At 41.6% G+C, this 22,351-nt stretch overlaps 2 long non-coding RNA genes across 2 annotated transcripts in view; one reads left to right on the forward strand and one right to left on the reverse strand.

Moving 5' to 3' along the window:
• The window catches only part of LOC142601102 (uncharacterized), a 31,938-nt gene extending 26,275 nt beyond the window's left edge, over nt 1-5,663 (reverse strand). Inside the window, exons 1-2 of the long non-coding RNA XR_012834703.1 lie at nt 5,527-5,663; nt 4,915-5,096 (exon numbers count right to left, since the gene is read on the reverse strand). This is a non-coding gene — a long non-coding RNA (uncharacterized LOC142601102). The remainder of the gene's footprint in view (nt 1-4,914; nt 5,097-5,526) is intronic.
• Nucleotides 5,664-12,871: 7,208 nt separating this feature from the next.
• On the forward strand, nt 12,872-19,375 carry LOC142601103 (uncharacterized). The gene is made up of 2 exons (XR_012834704.1): nt 12,872-13,148; nt 14,764-19,375. It is a non-coding gene; the product is annotated as an uncharacterized LOC142601103 (long non-coding RNA).
• The last annotated feature ends 2,976 nt before the right edge of the window (nt 19,376-22,351 follow it).

Genomic DNA, 22,351 nt, shown 5'->3' on the forward strand with positions numbered 1-22,351 from the left:
AAAACTAAGTATCTACACCCAGACAGAAGTCCCTGTGTTTTGACAGCCGGCGATGTGGATGAAAACTTTTGGCTTCAATCCTTTGCAAGCAGTCATAACTTGTAATGCGGAGGTCAGATAGAATGCCAGGAGCTCCAGGGACCAGGAAATCCATTGCACTATTGCAAAATCTCATTAAAAGTATCAGCTGGAAGGAAGATCTAGGCTACTATGAGCCTGCTGATGCCGAATGCTTACTTTCCTTATCGGTACATCCCTTTCAGATGTACAGTCCCAACACGTACATTCACCCTTTCATGCATTCTCCTATAGCTGCTACCTAATTTTACTTTGAATGCCCGATTCACTTCTAATTTGTTAAATTTATAAGTCATCTGCCTGGATTGTTTTAGAAAACCTTATCAACAAAATTAGGGTTATGAATTCCTGAACTGATATTTTATAATATTTTCTTGAACCAGTATGAGTTGAAACCATGAAACCACCAGTGGTCTCTAAGACATATTCCTAATAGCATAACTGATATTCCTTTAACAAAATAATATGTTGTATCATCTCCTTAGGTCTTGTCTTAGATGCTAAATCTGTGTGTGTGCAGGCCTTAAAGCATGCTGAGCTTTACACTGTGCATTAATAAGGAGCATCTTCTACTCTTTTCTCACTCTTCCCTTGATGTAAATGACTAAATAGTGATGTTGAAGGTAGGTAGAGCCAATGACTTATGCTAGGCTGGAAACATTTAAGGAGACTGAATGGTAACAAATTTAAATTTACAACGACTTTTCTACCTGGGCTCATCAGAATATGAAGTTGTTGATTAAGGGGAGGGCTTTAAAATCACCAATTCTTAGTTTTGCAAATGAAACGGGATGATTTATGGGTAATGAAAATAAAACAGTACAATTGTTTGTTAGTAGCAAAAGAGTTTTGAAAACGACGTCTACTTCATTTTTAAAAATTCCTAAATCCAAAATGACAACTGTATCACACCTCCATTTGTTCTTGGTTCCTCCCCTTCAGCAGAACACCGGACTAGGCACAAGTCTCATGCGTGCCAGCCATTGCCATGTTTCTGTGTTTGCCCACTGCCCCCAACTGGAGACCCTGAGAATCACATGATTAAAATGTGCAATAATATTAATTAACATAAGTCCTTAGTAGCGTTCTTCATCAGTTTGTAATGACACCAATCTCAGATTTGCATTTCTATAAGACACATCATTCTTTTTAAAAAGTGTAATTAAAGAGTGACAATTTTTTTAAAATATCCTGTTACTCAAAGTTCATTTCCTTAGTGGACACTCTGAGTCAGAACTGCTGACTTTAGTGATAAAAATAGTTATTTACTAATTTTCAGTTCTATTAGCTCTTTAAAGCCATCACAGTTAAGAGAGAGTACACTGGAGTCTATTCTTGATACAGCATCAGTTCTGGCTGCATAGCTTTACTACTGCTGACAGTGATGCAGGAAAAAAAAAAAAACCCAAACAAACCCACCAAACCAAAAAAACCCTACTAATTTTCAGACCCCAAGCTAAGCGTACTAGAGCAAAAAAAAAAAAATTATTAGATCTGTGAAATGAATAAATAGAAAATGGAAACAAACTGAGTTGAAGCTGGAATCCTTTTTTATTTTTCCTGTTTTTGAGAATTTAGCAACTTCACAGTTGTAGACTCTGCCAAAATAATTAATGCACCACTGTGCCCACTTAGACAGTGGGTATGGCCGCACAGCAAATAGCAAGTAGCATAGCATTACTTTTCTATAAGCTAACTTAGTGCTAGGAACATCCCAGTGATGACAGCAAGACACTCAGCACAGGCTAATTGATGCCACAGAGAGGATGAGCTGGCCGTGCAGCCAGAGGACAGGCTGCTACTGGCATCTGAGGTAGCTCATTTAAAGCCAGCTCGGGTATCGTTCAGCTCCTCAGGTTAGCATGTCACGTAGCTGCTGTTGAGTAGCTGCCTGCATTCCCAACTAAACGGCTCCACCAGTTCAGACCAAAGGTCCACCCAGCCCAGTTTTCTTTCTACAGCAACGACCAAAAGCAGCTGTCCAAAGAAGAATAAGAACAGGGCAAGTATGCTTCCTCTGGGTGCTTTCCCACACTCCGACTATTTTCAGCTCATGAGTCACACAAGCTTGACACGACCCCTTTAGGTAGTAGCCTTCCATAGATCTTTCTCTCAAGAATTTGACCGGTTTCTCATCCACAGTACCAGCATCTACAGTAACTTTTGGTGGCAAGGGCCGCAGGGCTGTCACCCCTTAGAAGAAATCATTTCTTTTTCTTTTGACCCTGTTCCCCATAACTCTACTTGACAGCCCCTCATTCTTGAATTGGAAGTGTGAACACCTATCCATCCTCTCCATGCCACATGATTTTAAAAACTTTGCTGTGTTGTTTCTTTTTTCAGGATAAAGAGTCCCAGCTTATCCAGTCAATTTTTTTTTTTTAAGCCATTTTACATCCTTGATCATTCCTGTTGCCCAGTTTTTCTGGGAAACCTGTGGCTTTTCCAGTAGTTTAAGATAAAGAGATTATAACTGCACACAGTATTAAGGGTGTGGTCAAGCACGGGTTAATCCAGTGGGATCTTGATGTTCGCTATCCCTTTCCTAATAATTTCTGAAAATTTGGTTTGCATTTTTGACACCTGCCAAGCATTAAGTCTGATGCAATGCAACTACCTATCATAACCCCAAAAATCTCCCTCCTGAGTAGTAATGGTAAACTCAAGCCCAATATTTCATATGATGCCAGGACTGATTTTCCCCTATGTGCATTACCTTGTGTTTACTTGCATTGAATTTTATCCGCCATTTTAATTTCCAAATTGCGACTATAAAGTCTTCTTGAAAATCTTATTAAATCGACCTTCTTCCTATCCTGAGTAGTTTTGTACCATCATCAACTTTCTCACTATGCTACTCACCATCTTACCAGATCGTTTATGAAAGTGTTGAGCTGTGCGGGTACAGGCTCCAGTGAACAGCACTGGATGACCTGCCCCCACTGCAAGAGCTCATAATTTACTCTTACTCTCTTTTTTACCTTTTAACCAAGTCTTTACGCATGCATATGCATTTTCTCTATTCATAACTGTTCAGTTTCTTCCAAAAAAATCTTTGGTGAGGGAATTTACTGAAATCTCTTTAGAAGTCTCCATAAACTACGTCTGCTGAATCTCTCTGAGCCACACATCTGTCGACCCTTTCAAAGGACTCCAGATGCGTGTGTAAGCCTGAATTTCATTTTACAAAAGCCATGCTGATTCTCTTCAAGTAGACTGTATTTATCTAGGTACCTACTGATTCATAGTTCCTTCATCTTAATTCCCATTAACGTGCCTGTCAGATTACAGGCCTGTAGTTCCTTGGATTCTCCTGGAACCTTTTGTAAAGGTTGGTGACACATTTGCCATGCTCCAGTCCTCGGATACAAAGGAAGATCACATCAGAGTACCAGTGAGAGAATTGCACCTTACTTTTAGTATTTCAACAATTTTCTCTTTATGTTTTCTTTGAACTTTGGGGTGAAAACTCAATTGGTTAGTGTTCTAAAACTCCACCCGCAGTCATTTCAGTTTCAGACAGATCCTCTGGTGGTTTCCTTCCCTTTGCGCCATCCTGAAGAGGGCTCTGGCTGGGGAATGGCCTCTATTTCTTCAGCTTCTCAGCTCTCCAAGTGTTACCTTCGTACCCCAATCATCAGCTGGCGCTAGACTCTCTAACAGGCTCATTATTACCAATATATCTGAAGGATGATCTAGCATTTATTTCAGCTCTTTTAGCCTCTCTGTTCCCTCAGCTTGCCTCTGAGTGCCATCTCCTGAATGTCCCCTACGACAAGGTCTTCAGCATTCTCAATCACATTCAGGAACTTCTGGAGTCTCTGTTGGCCACTCTAAGCTTTTGTGCAGCATCAAAGAGTCATAACATGGGGACACATCTAATATTGCCAGATTTTAATTCCTGCCATGTTATGCAATTTAAACACACAAATCACCCAATGCCTCAATTTCTCCATCTGGAGGACAGGAATAACAACTGAGACCTTCCTTTCTAGCATTTTGACATCAAACGAAGAGTGTCACGATTTTTTCCTGCTCAATTATGAAGTAGTACAGTATTAAAAATTATCTAACAATAACCTTCTTTTGAGAGTTTATCTCAAATAAAAAGCTATAGCAGTGCTATTCTTTCATCCTCCCCCTAACCCCTGAAAAATCTCTTACTTTTGAGGACTGAGTCTTTATGGATCTTCACAAGACTTGTTAAAAAAAAAAAAAAACCAAAACAAACCTGTGCTGAGTCACTAGAAAGCTACTGAACAGAAAGGTGAGTTTTCTTGCCATGTGATTACCACTTACATTCAAGTAAATTTGTCCAAAACACCTGTAATAAATGGCACTCCACTCAAACACAGGAATACATTTAGTTGGTTTGGGTTTTTTTTTGTGAAGGGTTGGGGTTTTTTCCCCCCCCTCCACTTTTTGCCATAGTGACACCACGGGTGTAAACAATCACAATTTACATTAAAAGAGAAAAAATCCTCGGAAGAAAACAGGTACAACTTAAGATACCTGGGTTACAGGAGAGTTACAGGCTATTTTGGAACGTAAGCAGAAAAGATAGCATTTGGCAAATTTACCTGACTCCAAAGTATTTATTTTATATACAGAATTACCCACAACAGCTGAGTCAGTTTTCCTGGACACCTAGAAGACAGACTTTTCTGCGACTGAAGAGCACTTGTGCCTTGGATGCTCTTATCCAAACAGCTACTGCAGTCAGAATTCTCAATCCATTGACAATTTCTTGGTTACGAGTCCAGATCGGAACATGAGAAATCAGTTGGGAAAAACTTGATTATACAATAATCCCTACGCTGAACGGAGCGCAGCTACCTTTCATCGGCTGCAACGGGGATCCTTTCTCACCTGGCTTGGGTAAGCCTAGCCCTCTGATGCCGGCGTGGTGAGGAACTTCCTCTCCTGTTTTAATCTGCTACAGTCATCGAAACTGAATCACATGGGGCTCATAGCTCCCACATTTGTAGTTAATCCCTGTGGTTCTTGAAGCCCCAGATCTGAAATAGATGTGATGGGGTGAGAGACCTTATTCCTCATGACCATAGGGAAAGCCTTAGAAATATTACTCGTGTATACTAAGTTGTTCAGAAACCAAAAGAAAAATTAAATTTAATGCATTAGGCTGTTAACATTTAACGTTAAGAAGTGTTCCGGGTGGGGGGGGGAGGGGATTGAGGGTGTCTTTTATAAACAGGATTATTAAATGTCTGGGTTTGGCCATATCACATTCCTCTGCTGACAGCAAAGCCATCCCTAGACAGAAGAAAGGGTGACTAGAGAAGCCAGTCATCAGTGCTAATTCTGAAAGGTTACCAATATTAGGTTTAAAGAAAAAAGCCTTAGAATTAATAGCAAGAGAATTGAGAGATTAACTAAAGAAACCCAACCGCAAACCACACCCCCCCCCCAAACAAAACCCAACCTTACCCGCCTTTCAAGTAATACCATGCCCCTCTGCATCCAGCTAAAAGCAGCAAGAAGCGCTCTTTTACATTTATCTGTTGTTACTTTTATCTGCATTTCTTCCAAATGCTTTTGGCCCTCCTACCCCCCTGCGCACTGACCCTTCCCATCTTCCTACCAGTTGTTACTCAAATGAACAGAATGTTCCAAAGCTGCTTTATGGCACACAGCATAATAGCCCCCTTAAAGAGAAGGGAAACTATTCTACAGGAAGCTAAAGCAAATATTAAATTGCACAAATGTGTATTCAAAAGCAGGAAATGCCATTGTTGAGAGTGCAAGCAGAAGTTCAACTCTTATCTTACACACGAATGATGAAATAGCTTCTAATTGTGTGACTAAGTATTTCCAAATAAGAAGTATTTCACACTTGCCCTTCTCTGCATGTGCAGAAACTTGCACAGTTTTGTATATAACGCAACCAGAGTCTTTTAAGAAAACGTCTACACAGAATGCACAACAAATAGACTTAGGATTCTTACTCCCATGCACATAACTTCAAAGATGGTTTCATTTAGGAGCTATTTACTGAAGAAAACCACAGTTACAAACTCAGATGACCTGGTATCCACACACTTAAGGTTCCAAAAGACTTGCAAGGGTCTACAATAAACCTAGAAGTCTGTGCAGCACAAAGGCATCACATTATTGACAATTATATTGCAAATAAATGTCTAAATTACAAGAGATATCGTGGATGGCTTTGGGAAAAGAAATGCTTTGACTGGTAACGTTTTCAGTCAGAGTGAGAGCTAATGTCTTTTTTTTTGTAAGATGTGTCCAGGTCCTCTTCAGCACAGGCAAGAATTCTGTAACAATGTTTGAGAGAGGATATAATAATCTTGCTTAGGCCAGAATAGGTCACCGTGACAGAAACCATAGATGAGAAAAAGGTAACAATAAACTAAACGGAGAACTGTATCTTCTTTCCAAAGAAGCAGTTCTAGCTCCTCGGGTCCTCCCGGACATTGTCACCACAGCAGCAAGAGCAACTAGCACAAGTTAAGGTGATGACCACTTCTAGCACAATCTATGAAACGCGACAGAAAACCGATCGAGAGGTGTCAGCTCTTAACTTCAAGTACAGGAGACCCTCACGCGCAGTCAGCCAGCCCCTCACCCTTCCACCCTGAGGTGGGGACCGCAGATTCCTTTTACCTTGTCACTGAATCCCGGGCTCTGCGAGCTGCAGGCGCCCATTGCCAGGGCACGCCTGGGAACCGACGGCGGTCATTTCAGACAGAGGAGTATCGAGCCTCACAAAACACACTTGGAGGAAGAACTGACTCAAGGGACAAGTGTTTTCTGAGACAGAAGGACAAGGACATGGGAGAGAGCAGGTACGATCTGACATTTGTCTAAGGCATCAGAGTACCCAAGGCCACATCCAAGTGGCAGAAGCCCCTGTGCAATGAAAAGAGCGCGTAGAGATTTACGTGATAAAGGAAATGGTAAGGGGCTAGGCAGGGGGATAGATTTGAATCAACCTCTTGTTTGGTTTCTCATCTTTCTCTCTCCCAGAAACTCCAGCCTAATGACTATGGCACATATGACACACATTTAAATTCCAGAGTAACGACGATACTTTCCATGGACAGAAATAAGTGCAGCAGAGGCCATAGAACGTGCTCAGAGAGCCATCCTCTATCTCTTCCCAAAAATATAATGCCATCATTTAAAGACATTCAGAGTATTTATTTTTTATTTTCCAGACACTTTAAGATGCATTTAATTGTCTCATGATCTAAATAGTGCCCCACCAGCATTCATGCTTGTTGGAACAGTTGTTTAGTGACAATTTTCTAAAGCACAGCAAAGCTCATTCTGAGCACTACTAGCTCAGAAACAGCAATGCAATTTTTATATCGTGGAAACTGGATTCTTTCTAAAAGTTGACCTATTACAAGGAAAAGTAGAAAAAAATTAAATTCTTTCATAACTGACCCCGTCACTCTGAATGTTGAAAGACACCGAATACACTACAGAATCCTATTCTTTGCCAAGCCTCTAGTTCTGCTGCTCACAGACATGTACTAGTGTCCTAGCTGCTGAGAGGCTATCCAGTTATGTCTGGCATTTCAAGCTGCTCCTTAAGTAGGAAACCATTAGCGGACTCCTTCTGCGCATGCAAATGAAAGAAGGATCTGAATGTGGCAAGGACTGGACAAGACATCCTACCAAAAAACCTGCCAGCGTTGATAAAGAAACCTGTGGCTTTAAAGAGAGATTTCAATGTCCACATCCCAGCCTCTGCCATGATCCATCTGCATAGTCATTGTGGGAAAAAAAACATTTGAGTGTGAATTCCTTAAGCAAGCCTTCTAAATACACACGTAGCTCCCGAATGCGTGTGCACTCAGAACGAATGCCACGTTAGATCCTGATGGTCAGACAGCCAAATTCCCACTCAGAGCATATTGCTAGAGCTACAGTCTGCACAGCCACACAGAATGAGGATGCAGATGATGAATCCTGATGTTTGTGCGTGCCCAGCTGAACAGAAATTTAGGGTTAGGCAGCAGAGAGCTGGAATTATAGTGACCTTAATGGCGCTTAAATCCTTTCGGGGATTTAAGCACCACTAAAAGGTGCTTTAGTTCTTGAACTAAAATTCAAGCACTAAAGAATATTTCTAAGTATGGATAAGCATATGCATTAATAAGGGAACAGAAGGCAATGCCCAGTTTCCTTTAAAGTGAATTCTGTGTAAAATACTCTGTTAATGTTTTTAGGTCACCCTAGTAACACGACCAACATTACCATAGTAGCATCCTATATGGAAAGACAGATCACTCCAACCCCATGAAAAGGTAATTCTACTTCTCTGACTCATGGCAATAAATCCACACTTGTGGAGTGAAGTGGACAGTCACCAACCATCCTGAGCTTCCAATGATGTCAGGTTAGTTGACTATTCAATATGTTTCAATTTGAAAAAACCCCACAGTACATGTCATACTTAAATTTATAATCCCCCAGTGTTCAGCCTGTTCCGAGCAATTAGCACAAAATTGCTGCCAGAGCTGTGATATATTAGAATAAATAGCACTTTAAAACGATACAGATGTTCAACGTGTATGTGCCTTTGAGAGTCATGTTAAACATTTAAAAATAACCTCAGTGATTATTGGTGCCTTTAGTTTTCATAAGATCTGGGACTGGCAGAGGACTCTGTGGTCGTTCTTCTGTACCATACCACGCGTGTGATCGGGATTAAATTTCAGAGGGAGGTCTCTTTTTGTCCCTTCCAGGCTTCTACTTAGTAGGAGTGGAGCGAGCTAAATTCAGAAGCCGAGTAGGCATATGCATCTCCAAAGACTTCATGGGTCAAATTTAATAGTGACTAAATAGTGGTGCGAACTATAATCCTGGTATCTAAGAGAAGCAAATCATTGGCTTCAGTGGTTATTCTTCAGAGTATGCAAGATGAGAATCAACTTACAGGTAATACAAGCTATTCACAGATAGGTGCTGGGCAGAGTCACCTGCACAAATTTAACACGTACTGGCTTGTACAATGAATATACTATTCTCCACCTTACGGCGGAAAGCGACAACGTAGATGGCAATGGCAGCCTCAGTAACAAGCACTGTGACAGTGGGTTGTAAGTTTTTCCCTCCCAGCTCTCAATTATACGTATCTACCCTCCTCAGCAGGTAAGCCGCAGTTTTAAAATGAAAAACAAATACTCTCTTATCCCAAGAGTGTCACAAAAAACTGTTCTGGCAGAGAAAGCTGAAGGCCAAGAGGGAAATAAAACATTTCTCTTGCATTCTGTCTTTCTGGATGAACAGACCTTGGAAGTGTTACAGTAATGGGCTAGAAGTTAGAAAACTACAGTTTCCCCCTCTCTGGCTCTTTTCCAGTTCCAGTCTCATCCTAGCCTCCCCTCCTGCTCTTGGCCCCCACCTCCCTGCTCACAACACAACCCGCCGGCCCGTCTATCAGCAGATTCTCTTTCCTGCAGGTCCCACGACTCCCAGCTCAGCCCAGCACATTACCAGTCCCTTCAAACTCAGCCAGTGCTGCCGCCCTCGGCGTGCACTCCGTAGCTTCTGCCGAGAGGCCGAGTGCATCGTTAATGGCAATTATTCCAATAGCACCTAGTGCCCAGCCTGTGGAGACATGAATAACTAACAGGAGAGTTTAAGATTAAACAGTTCTCCGCAAATTAGATAGGGTATCTTCCCACACTTCTTCCTCTTCAGCATTTCCATTACACTCGTTTTGCATGCTTGCCGAGTGCTGAATTAGCTCAAGTTACTGCATTTTATCACATACTCCTCCTTTAGAAATAATTTGCATACAATGAGAAACTTACACCATGATTTAAGTCAGTGTTAAATTCGTCTCAGTATACATCATAATAAACAGTGCTCAGAAACCGTACACGGATTTGTGGCTTTCTCGTGCCACCAAACATCAGACAAATATAAAGTAAGGGACAATTCTTTGAGGTGCTAAACTCCTGTCTAGAAGATGGGCAGAGTAGAAAGTTGTTTCAATTTCCTATTTATGAGTGGGGACCAGGGAGGCTTGATCACAAAGTGGTTTTCTCATTTTAAATGGATGGGAAGCCCAGGCCATGAAACTCACTGGGAGATCTCTAGTATTCCACGGATTCTCATGAAGTGGACCATTTCATTAGTGAGAGTGAAAACTGTTTTGTTGTTAAATAGAGAAAATAAAATCCCTTAATAATAAAAAAAAAAGTAGTCATGACTGTTTCAAACTCTTGGCACCAAAAAACCCACCACCTATTGCTACCGCTATTACAATACCAGTTTTAATTTTCAGTAAACTCTGACCACTACACAACTGTTCCCACCAGACCCCTGTAATGTAAGGCTTTGCAAGGAACAAGCAGCACACTGAGCCTGAGGTCAGCTTCTTAAGCCTTGGAACAGATAGAAAGCTTCTTATTACCTCATCTTGCATCAATCTGCTAAGAAACAAACTGAGGCAAAGTCATGGCCTTTAGCCTTTCAAACAAATTCTGACCAATCTGAACTTTAATCTGGAGAGCCCGTGTTTTAGTTCATGCCCCAGAGGTAGGTGTAACTTTCTTGCTAATATATGTCAGAAAGTTTCTCCTGTCTGTAAGTTTTTTTAGACGGTTACACAGACAGCTAGTGAGCCAAAGCCATAGACTGAAAGTGCGCAGTCAGTTCAGAAAATCTGGATTCATTTTTCATAAAAAGCTCAGAGGTAGGCATTTCTTCATACAGAGAGGTAAGAGGATTCTCTTTTGCTCTACTGTCATGAATCTCCACTTACTTAATAGAGCAAAACACTGAACATAGTTTTACTGGACTAAAAAACAAGGCAAATGATTGCAAACATTCCTTGCTGGGAGAGGCCAGCAATACTTAGTGGATGGAATGATACAAGAAACTGAAGTTTGGCTCTGGGGTTTATATCCTACAATCCTAAGCTGGTAAAGATGGGAAACTGTGCCAAAAAGCGATGAAACTATTTAAGGCAGAGGAAAATATATTCATCTGCTTTTAAAGTGGGAAAAGAGATAGAGAGCAACATAATCTGCAGACAAAATGTAAGAGAAAAAATAAGAAGAGAGAAAAATTATTTCAGGGCCTCCTCAGAAATTAACATTCCCAGAAGGTTTTTCTGAGAGCGGATTTCCCTGAAATATCCCCACTTCTCATAAACCAGCATACACAGCCTGTGGAAGACGACAGTTTCTTCTCTCAGGAAGACAGTCACCATCCACAGGAATGAAGGTAACGAAAGGAAGTATTAGGGACCCTGGACAAGTAGAGGGGAAGAATTGGTTCTTTTCATAGGCAACATGAATGATGAAGGTTTCTGCCCCTAATAACAGGGACTTCAGCACAAACGAAACCAATGGCTGATTCCAACAGATACAAAATGCAAAATTCAGTTCTTGCAATCTAGTCTTTTCTTGTCTTCTAATGAACGGCTTGGTTCTTGTATGTAATTTGATCACTCAAACCCAGAAATGCCTAGCTCATACAGAGACCTTTTAATTCACACACACACAGCACTTCCAGAGCTTCAACGTGAACTGTGAGCATGCTATGAGTAGTGCAACACTGAATCACAAAGCTGTGCGGTATTTCATTTCTAGTATGGATAGCGAGAAATAAGATCAAGCTTCAACGCAGGGTTTCTATTCACCATCTCCTTCTATGAAATGTAGTATTTCCATTATGAGATTCTCAAACTGTCCCCAGAGCAGCTCCTGCGAACAGCTCAAAGGCATTAACCTGATACTTGCTGGCTGGGTAGTAGGCAACGCCAAGCAGAAGTGAAACAAGCTTTCAGATGCACTTTACTCACAGCAGCTCCATTCCTTCTCCCCCACTGAGAAAAGACAAGACAGCGCATTAACACTTCATGTCCAAGTGTAACTAGCCTTTCCGTTTCCTTTCCCATCCTCCAAACAACAAGTACAATTCTTTGAAACATTATGTGTTTTGCTTCTTAGATTAACTCAGCACCGTGTCAGCAAATGACAAGTACTGATGCCGAAAAGATGCAGTTATTATGCATGGCTTGTGCAAGACCTTTACATATTTCTTGCATTAAACCAGCAGTCTATCTTGCATCATCTTGATGCGATTCTCATATTTTAGTTAATTTGAAACAGCATCGCATGTAGTAAGCCGTACGGAGTTTGGCTGTTTTGTGGTAAGCCAACATTAAGCAGATACTCAGACTAGTCACACCAAGGCCGTTGGAATTTCTATCGGAACGATGATTATTCCCTTGCCACAGCGCTGGGTTTGGCTGCTTTCGGCAGCCTGGGCAGCGTTGTCAGAAGCTGATCGTTAAATCTCAACACGTTCCCAAAAGTCATAAACCCAATCGGGTAGGCTGGAAAGCCGTTTATACATGTTCTATTTTTATCTAACAAGAAAAACTTAGTTACTTTGGCCCAAATCCTGCAACAGATTGCCTTCCGGCCGCTCCGGAACGTGCCGAGCCCCCTCGCTTTGAGGGGGTCCCTCCGCTGCCAGGTCCGTGCGGGACCGGGGCTTTGCGTGCGCTTTCCTTCGGTGCTTCGCCAGAAAGAGCCGCTTGGCTCTGTATCGGGTTCTTCAACGTCATCCCGAAACTCTAAACTTTTAATTGAAAGACTTTCACTTTCTGCTGGCCACCGGGCCCCGGGCAGGAGCGTTGCCGCTAGGGGACACTGTGGCCCCGGCGCCCTCGGCCGTGCGGCTCCGGCGACGGCGGAACGGAACCGGGGGCGGGGGGGGGGAGAGCGGGGAGACGGGGGGTGCGGCCGGGGCCGCCCGCTGCAGCGGGGCTGGGACCGCTCTCTGCCTCGCTGCCGGCTGTGAGTTAAGTTAACACGCTGCTGCGCTCCGTGTAGGTAGATGTGGCTTTATATGTGGCTTTACGTGGGCTGCGTCTGTCTCCCCGCAGCTACGAAGGTGTTGTTTCCCTCACCGCCCTTCGGGGAGCTCGCACCAAAAAAAGCCTGCCCGCATTAAGTCTCGTGCGAGTGGGTTGGTGTCGGCGTGGACACAGAGAGCGTACGCGAGTTGCACGTCGTGGCGTGTAACTTCCAGGCACATCGAACCCGCGCAGCGTTATGGTATTTGGGGGGACTTCCCCTTATTTCAGCAAGCCCAGATCCTGTAAATGAAAATTCTGACCCTGCTAGTTATCTGGATGGAGAGTCCCTGAAGGCAATTTATAGACCGTATTTCATGAGTAACAAAATACGGTCACTGGGATTTTCTGATGGCTTTCAGGTGTAGCCCAGCGAGCTGTCTTTATGAGAACAGACCAGAAAGATGACAGTGGTGACAGACTTTTTCTCTGCCTATGTCCATTGAGCCTGTTCTGCCGCATGGATAAGATACCGCAGCCATTTGTGCGATACTGAGCATTTCAAATCATAGCTGCACACTTATTGCTGTATGCAAACACTGAATAAAAGCAGTGGACCACAGAGCTACAGACAACTATTGCAGAACCCTGAGCCAATATCCTTAACGTGTGTCCTCGGAGCACAAGCAGAAGCGCTGCTCAAATCCCCAAACCGAGATGACCATTTTAACCAGCACTGACTTTTATAGCGCAAGAGGACTGCAGTGCATCGATCTTTGCTGAAGTCACGTAACAATGAAAACGCTGGACGGTCGTGCAGTTACCCTACCAGCACTGTTCTAATGCAGCCCTGAATAACAAGAAATCGAACAATTAGCTCTGCTGCTCAGCAGTGCTAACTATCCCATCCTGCCAATTTATCTGCGTGGCTTCCCATACTGAGTTATTTCATTTATTGCACACCACATTGTGCCACGCAGATATGCTCTCAGGTTTATACACACACTCAGAGAGCAAGCAGTTACAGTGATTTAAAAAGTAAGTAACCAGAAGAGAGTACGTATAACAAATCAGGTAAGCTCTCCATAGCCACTTCAGTACAAAGATTGGGAGGGACCTCAAGGGATAGTTTGATCATTAGTAGACAAGAATAATCTGCTCTACTGACTCTGCTAGAGAACTGGTAACATCTGGCAAGAAGGTGATAACAAACATCTCCAGGGTCATCTTAACAGGAATGGCCCCCACAACTTACGCCACATTGCTTTGTAAGAGCAGGCAGGTAAACATGCTAACACAATGATTAAGCACTTTTGGAAAAGCATTACCCCAAATCATTCTCTCTCAATTGGAAGCAGAACATACTTCATATCAGGTGCAATTTCTCTTTTAAACAGCTTTATCTTAAGGCTTATAGTATTTTACTTTCACAACTACTTGTCCAATCTGTAGCCAACACTTCATTCACTGCTCCTTCAGTCAATGCTCGAAGTCCTCTTGGAGAGGAATGTAAATCCTGCACTGTACTGATCACGCCTACTCAGCAAGAATAGCACGCATTCAGGGACAGATCACCCAAAGTCTTGTCCCCCAAGGCAACGAGTGTGGTGGAAACTTGGGAAGGATGCCTTGGGCATCACTTTGCAGGTGATTGTTCCAAACCCTTAACGAATACTATGAAAGGCAAGTCTTAAAGGAATTGATACTAGCCAAGTGGTTTAACTTTTTTTACCCAGTTGTCACTGGAAAAATCAGAAAGAACTAAAATATGGGTTATGTAGGGGGAAAGTACCCTTGATTCAGTAAGAATACTTAGTATTCTGAGTGACCCTTTGGGGAGCTAAACTTCACCTAAGACAATTGTTAATGTTTTGCAGCTTCCAGGGGAGCATATTCCTGCATGTCATAGACTCGCGTCTCGCCTGGGTGTCCTGCCTCGTTGCTTAGGAGCCACTCTGTATACATCAGATGCAGAGTAGTGGAAAAATGTCCTACGCAGCATTTTTCAACTCTTTCTGTAATGCAAACAGTATGAGAAAACTACAAGAAGCGCTCACTTCCAAATGACCTTATTCCATTTTATTGGTGATGGCAAACCTTTCTACAGAATGAATTGATGTATGGAGGGACTGCCTATCCTGCCCGATTCATGGGTTTCAAATGCATTGGACATATTGTGCTCACATTGCTGCAAAGGCTAGTTTAGGGTTTTGAAATGCTAAAAACTATGAAGAGTAATCTCTTACTGGGTATCAACCAGTACTGCTTTAGCAAGTATCAACATAGAGGTGAAAATGATTTATCACTGAAGTCCTTCTCTTGAAGGCATGGATTTATTTAAAAATAAAAACAAGTGTGACACTAAAGGTTCACAAAATACCTAAGAAGATGCTACCAGAAAGAATACCTCCATATACAAAATCAAAAGTCATCATTCTCACCACTGAAAAACTTCAAAATCAGTCATGAATTCTTCCAATGTTTTCTCTACCTTGTTTGTTCCCAAGGGAAAGTGGAGGAGGAGAGGAATCTTTACAGGTTATTGTATCTGAATCTATAAAGTTCTGGAGAAATGATGACCATTAAGAACATAGTTCTGAGTAACCAGCTTGTCTTCATCTGCATGAAAGTGGTCAATTCAGGAAATGAGCGATAGCATCGCAACTGCCTATTAATGCCCAAGAGTTCAGCTATTACTAAAGCATGTTAACAAGCCAGCCGAGATATGTATGCAGCTATCAAATGACAGATAATCTGTCCTGTTTATGTATACAAATGGTGGATGCCAAATGAGGGTGAAAGGGTTCATGACACAAGTGTTTAGTAGTAAGCACGACACACTGGTTCAAGGCATTCCCCTGCCTTTACTTCTGTCTCTCCGTCCTGGCAAGCTGCCCTCTTTCAGCTGGGCCGCTCCTGCTGTTTGTCAGGACATTCTGTGAACAGGATCTGGCAAGTGACCCTCAAAAAAAAGGCTCTTTTTTCATGCAAGATTACTTTTCAACTAGCTACAGTTCACTGACCGGGTTTATTATGCAGCCCATGAGCATTGTGTTGGTACCACAGGGAGGGCAGCAACGTGGGAGAAGGGTGAGCAGGTAGGACCTGCTTTAGATAGTGTTGCCACCCAGAAAACTGTGCACCTACTCTCTCAAATAAAGTACTGGTGTTAGTACTTCTACACATCACATCCACGCACCCCAAAACCATACTCAAATAGTGCTAATATGGCATGAAATTCTAGCCTAGGTAGATTTCAAAGGCAACCAAAGCTCATCATCTTCTCTGGATGTCTGAAGTCTCTGCCCTTTCCCTTGCTCTTCCCCTACACCGAGTAGGAACCAAACACCTTGGTTGAAGCCCTGGCAGAGAGGCAGCCCCTGATAATGAATCCCTCTGACTTGAAGGGTGGGAAGCAGGTTTCACACCAGCAACTCTCACAAGTTTAAAACCCAAAACTTCTGTTTTTTGACTCCATTAGTAACAAAACACAGATTTAAGTATACTACAGTATCTTACCTTAAAGCATCAGTGACCTTTACAAAGGAACCAAGGCATGTGAGTGAGAACCAAAGTAGGTTAAGCAGAGGTATGTCCCCTTTTGTCAGTTCTGGTAATTAATGGCAGAAGGAGCAGAATGATATCCATGCAGTAAAAACTGTGGCTGCTAAATTTACCAGAGCCAATTTATCAATGCTCTTACTCAGCTGGAATGTACCCACATGAACACCCCCACTGAAATCAGCTTGTAAATTAGATAAATGTCATCCACACCCAGTTTAAAATGCCTTTGTATTGCCAAGATGGCATAAAGGGGGGGGAGGTATAGGGAAAGAAACAGGTGTGATGTTTTATTGCATTAGTTAAGTTGTCGGGACTATGATTTAGAAATCAGCAAGGCAAATCATCCAAGTGCTTGGCAACACATGCAGCTGTTTACAATTTCCCATAAGATTTTGAGAAAATCTAGTCTGCAAAGTGCAACTTCAGAACCCGAATATGGATCCACGCGTGCGAAGCCCTTGTGCTCTCACTGGGAGTATCAGCACGCAATTAAATGAAAATATCCACGTTTAGGAACTACAGTGCTGAAACAGTAATGCAAGTCCTGGTTTGCAACCTAAGAAGATCCACTTTCATGCCAAATACACGTGAATTAAACTCACCTCGTACAATTCCCTGAGAGGACTGAAGATTAAAAAGAAATCTGCTGCATTAAACTCTGGAGAATAACCTCCGAGAACTAACCCTTGGTTGCTAATTGAATGACATCAGAAAGCAGCCAGCGGCGGTATTCTGCCAATTTCCTAGACGCTGGAGAGTTTTGGTAAGAGTTGCATTAAATGATCTGTCATCAACTGAATATTAATCTCTCAGTAGTTTATTACTCAGTCTTAAACAGGGCCTTCTGCAGGGCATGAATTATTGGCAAGGGGAGGCAGCAATTACAAAGTGAGGTACAGTGTAGAAAACACGACAAGTGAGTTAAAACAGTGTCTGGGGATCGTTTAATATCGTGCTGGCTAACAGAGCGTGTTATAAAACCATTGTAGAGAGAACAGATATAACACGGGAATCTAGCTGCTAAACTACAAAAAGGAACCCCGAAGCAGAAAATGATGGTTTTCATTTCTCGCATCAAGGCATAACGTTTCGGGCTACGCTCCTGTAACGCAGCGGTAGATTCTGCCTATAAAGACCACCACGCGGATGCGCCAAGTTTCTTGAATGTGCTGCAGGACCGGATAAGTTTTTTTTTAAACATGTAGTAATCGCCGTGCATGAGGTGGCACGTTCCGTGGCCTGCCTTTTGGGTGCCATGGGGCTGGTAACAGCTCGCTGAACTCGGTGGTGAAGGGGCTCCAAGTAAGAGCAGAATTAAACTGAGGAAACGGGCGCTATGCGCGTACGTAACGCTGGCATAATTCTGTTGTGGTTAAGAAAATATTTCAGTGAAGCGAAAGCAAGATCACACTGAATTATTACGGTTCAAATAGCCCAACCTGAGCAGAGTATGAGCAGACACGATGTATTGTGAAGGGACGGTAAGAAAAACTAAAATCAAAGCGTACAGGCGATCAGCTGTCACAGGGCAGGGCGTGCGGCTGATAAAAAGATACGTGGCTTTGGAGAGCATCACTGAATTATTAGGAAGCCTTGACCTGTGAAACACAGAACCGACCACTTCAGGCCACGTGATGCAGCCTGATGTTCCCCCAGCTGTCATCGTTGCATGACAAAGCATGAATAATAGCAGAGTTTGGTTCAAGTGTATCAGCGTATGGAAAGACCAGGAAAGTACTGGACCATTTCCCTGAAGTGGCTACCCATTGCAACAAATCCTCTGCCGTGAAGAACTTAACATTGTTAGTAGGTAAAACAGGTAGATGGTGCCAGAAAGATTTTACCTGATAAATTAAGATTTTACCTGACCAACAGCAACGTACCTTGCAAAACACGACAGACCTGAATGAGGAGCATTTCTTCATTAAACAGCATTTTGAAAATGTATAGTATAACGCCAAAAAAAAAAAGTCATTATTATTATTATCATTAGGGAAATTGCAGCGTTTCTAAGCAAAAAAGTAGAGACTGCATGTTGACTTGGGATAGATTATTGCTTTCTCACTCGCTGTTATTTTTAATACGCATTCAGTAACTGAATTACTGCTCTTGAAACACTACTGTTTAGGTATAAAACAAGTATGCAGACTGTGTCATGGGTTTTTTATGAAGAAATCATGCAGCAGTTTAATATCCTTGTGTTATCATTTTAATATTCTTTAGGTTTGTGAGAGCAAACCAAGAAAATGACAGCTAAGAGTCTCTCCATGTGCATCTGATGTCACATATTGCAATAGAAGTGAAATTGAAAACACATCATTCATTTTTTCTTTTGAATGTATATAGCTGGTATTTAAAAAGTAAAATAATTTCATTCTTCCCAACCATTATAAAAGCTATAACTTGAATTCAAAGTAATTATCTACAATCGTACATTGTTTCTTGAATTTGTACTTGGAAATGTAAAGAAGATAAATGGAAATAAATAATGATGGAAAACCAATTAATGAAAACTGTAGGAATTGGTTTTCATATGAATTAAGTAGAATATTTTGAATTGTGTAAAATGTCAATCAAATTCCTATAAAAAGCTTTTATTTATGGGGAAAATGTTTTGATCACATAGTTTCTTAACACGATGGTAAAAATCCAGGTGTGTTCACCTGTAAGTGTCATTTAGAATTGCTCATTCAAAGCCTGAGCAGTCATGTAACTTTATATTACAGCTCTCGATCACCTCTATCCCCGTTTATACTCTTCTGCTTGAGTTGTATCCACAACTAGATCCTGTCCCTGCGTGGGCTGACCTCACTGTTCAAAACTCCCCAAGTTGTCCGAAACTCCAGACAGGAGAAGTGTGGAGCTACCAGCAGGACAAAGGTTCAAACCAAGGCAGGCTCCCTCAGCACCAAATTCACCTGGGGGGGGGGGGGAAGGAGTTCTGTTATTATATAAGCAATACATAAATGGTTGTCATTAATTTCCTTGCCTGTATGATCAAAAAGTCTCTTTCACATTTGATGGCTCTTGGCCGTTAATCAAGTCCTTAAACACAGCCGATGGATCATCTACCCCTAGGAGAGCCTGAGCAGGGGTGCGTAACCTCTCAGTGCACTGACAGAATAGGTCCCGAGTCCATACTGGAACTTAGCGAACAAATGGGATGACCAGAATTTACAAGGGAAATTTCTAGGCTATGTACTATTGTCATTTACAGTAAAAGAGAAAAAAAAAAAAAAATTCATCTCTAGAGATTATTTACCTCGCAACCCAATAGTGCACTTGGAAATTACTGTACCCTAAAACAGCTCTGATAAGCAAAGATGAAACTCAAACAGCTAAAAGGGAACTAGCAGATCTCTTGCTTAGTATCAAATCCTGTTTTAAAAGCTCCTGCTCTTAAAGACATCCTGTTTATATATTTAATCAATGAACTGGATGTAAGAGAAACAAAAATTGCCTGCAATCCTCTGTAAAATGCATATTTGCAAAGTTGGAATAACTCAGCTTTTAAAGTAAACAACTAAACAGTTTGGGAAATTCCCCAAATTCCTGTTAGATTTTGTTTCTCTTTCTCTGTGAACAGTTTTCTGATTTTTCTGGGAACATACCATCATTCAATAGTATGCATTTAGGGGAAAAAAAAAAATCCGTTATTTTCTGCTCTGTCATTACCTGGCTGTTATCAAAGATTTCAGTTTGATCAGGGACTCTTACCTCTGATAAACCCTTTCACCCCTGTTAGCTCTCCTGTCAAAATGAGCTTCTGGATAATGATTCAGGGACTATAGGGGGTTGCTTTTATTTGTTTTGGTTTGGCTTATTTGTTTTAAGATCATCTTGCTTTTGAAGATCAATTGCCAGCCTTCTCCAAAGAGAATAAGGAGATGGGACAGGAGGAAATATTGTGGAGCACCAGTATACTCAATTGGTCTCACATCAAATAAATAAGCTTCATCCTAAAACTAAGCAGGTTGCATGCATACATGCCTACCTACAAAGTTGCTCACATACACCATTTCTGTTGGAAGGCAATTCCTGAACATCTTTCTTCTGGCAGGTAGAAACTTCTTCACATACATAGTTCAAAAACATGTACCTATTTGTTCTTCTACTGACATTACTTCTTACCTACTATAGCTCTTTCCCTTACATGATCTTTACTCCGCTGTAATGACATAGACGGTGATCCTACCACTTCTCAGACTTTATTTGTCTAAAATGAAGTCTCAAAAAAGTAGATTTCGCATTCCCTTAATCTTCCTAGTAGCCCTTCCATGCACCTGTCCTAGTTTTGGTTCATCTTTCTTTATCACGGTTGAACAGAAGTGTATGCGGCATTCCAGATGAGGTTTTGCCAGGCCCTTGCATAATGCCATCGGTATTTCTCTCTTTAAGAACACAAATAAAGAAATAACTCCGTTACTACACATCTGAGTTCCTATCTAACTTCCTTTTTGCTCCACAGCATTGGTGCCTCAGCATCACTGCTGACTAATATGCCTTAGTTTGTTCATTCCATTGTCATTTCCAATTGATGAGTCTCCACCTTGTGACAGAAATTCTCATTAGTAGTTCTTCAAGTTTGTGACTGTATACTTTGCATCATGACAGGCTGCTAGATAATCTCATCTACGTTCCCTTTCCCACAAAAGGTTGGACCAGATGAACTTCTGAGGTCCCTTTCAACCTGGGCTATTCTATGACTCGATGATTAATTATCATGGCATTTCTATTCTCTTCTGCAAGGTCATGCAGTTTCTTTTGCATGGTATTTCAATCATCTTCTGTACTAATGGCTCCTTTGTATCCAAAGTCCTTACCAAAGATACTAAACAAGAGTGGTCTACGATCAGCCCTTGAGAACCTCCACTTATAAGCCTGATAGCTCCTTTTCAAAACAAACTATTGCCATTTTCCTTCAGCTAGTTCTCTGGCTGCTTTTCAATTTTTGTACTATTTCACATCATCTGCAGCTGAAGTAATTGCATCTTGTATAGCATTGCATCCAATATTTAAGCAGAGTCTTGCCTCTTATTCCTTATCCTCAATTATTTTACCTACGATAACAAATTGGTATTCTCAAAATTTACTTTACAATGGGAAGACAAACCTTAATAGTCTGCTTATCCCAAGAGAGATTACTTATGACCTTGCCTTAGAATCTCAAGAGTTTTGACATTATAATAATTTGGAATAACGAAAACAATACAAGAAGTTCATTATGAGACAGTTAAAGGAGAAAGTTCTTCCAGATCATCGGAAGGGAGTTCTGAGGGGAACGGTCTGTGGTCGACTGAATTGGATGGTACCCAGATGAGCGCAGGAAGCTCTACTGGCAGTCTACAGCACGCACTTAACGCATACAATAAAAACTCTTCTAATGCAGATTTAAACCAAACACACCTATCAGAGATCTCATTTTCTGTTTGGCTACATGAAGAAGATGCTTCAGGATGAGATAAGCTGTGAAACTGAAGCGCAGTACGCAGTTGGTACTAACTCCTCAAATGAATGTTTTCATTCTGTACCAGGACAGCCCTTTGTGGTTTAGCTTATCCACTTCTAAAGAGAACTATAATGATTCCTTTAGAGCAGACCAAACACTGCTAACTAGTAGAGGACAGGTTATTTGCAAAAGCTATGCCAGCTATTTCCAGAATAGTCAAGCCCTTATGTTTGATGTCATGATTTAAAAATTCTACAGTGGGAGAAAATATTCCTACTCTGTTCTTAGGGATTTTTTGCCATAGGAACTACCTGAGGAAAAAACCTGAATGAGTACCAGAAAATGAGCAAGCAGTCCCAGGGACGATTGTTACTATGGTTTCCTTATTCAGAATTACCCACTTCAAATTAGCCTGTAGCTATTCTTGAGTTAACTATTACCCAAGTTAGTAA

Source organism: Balearica regulorum, chromosome 3, assembly GCF_011004875.1.
Source record: "Balearica regulorum gibbericeps isolate bBalReg1 chromosome 3, bBalReg1.pri, whole genome shotgun sequence".
Classification (NCBI taxonomy): Eukaryota; Metazoa; Chordata; class Aves; order Gruiformes; family Gruidae; genus Balearica; species Balearica regulorum.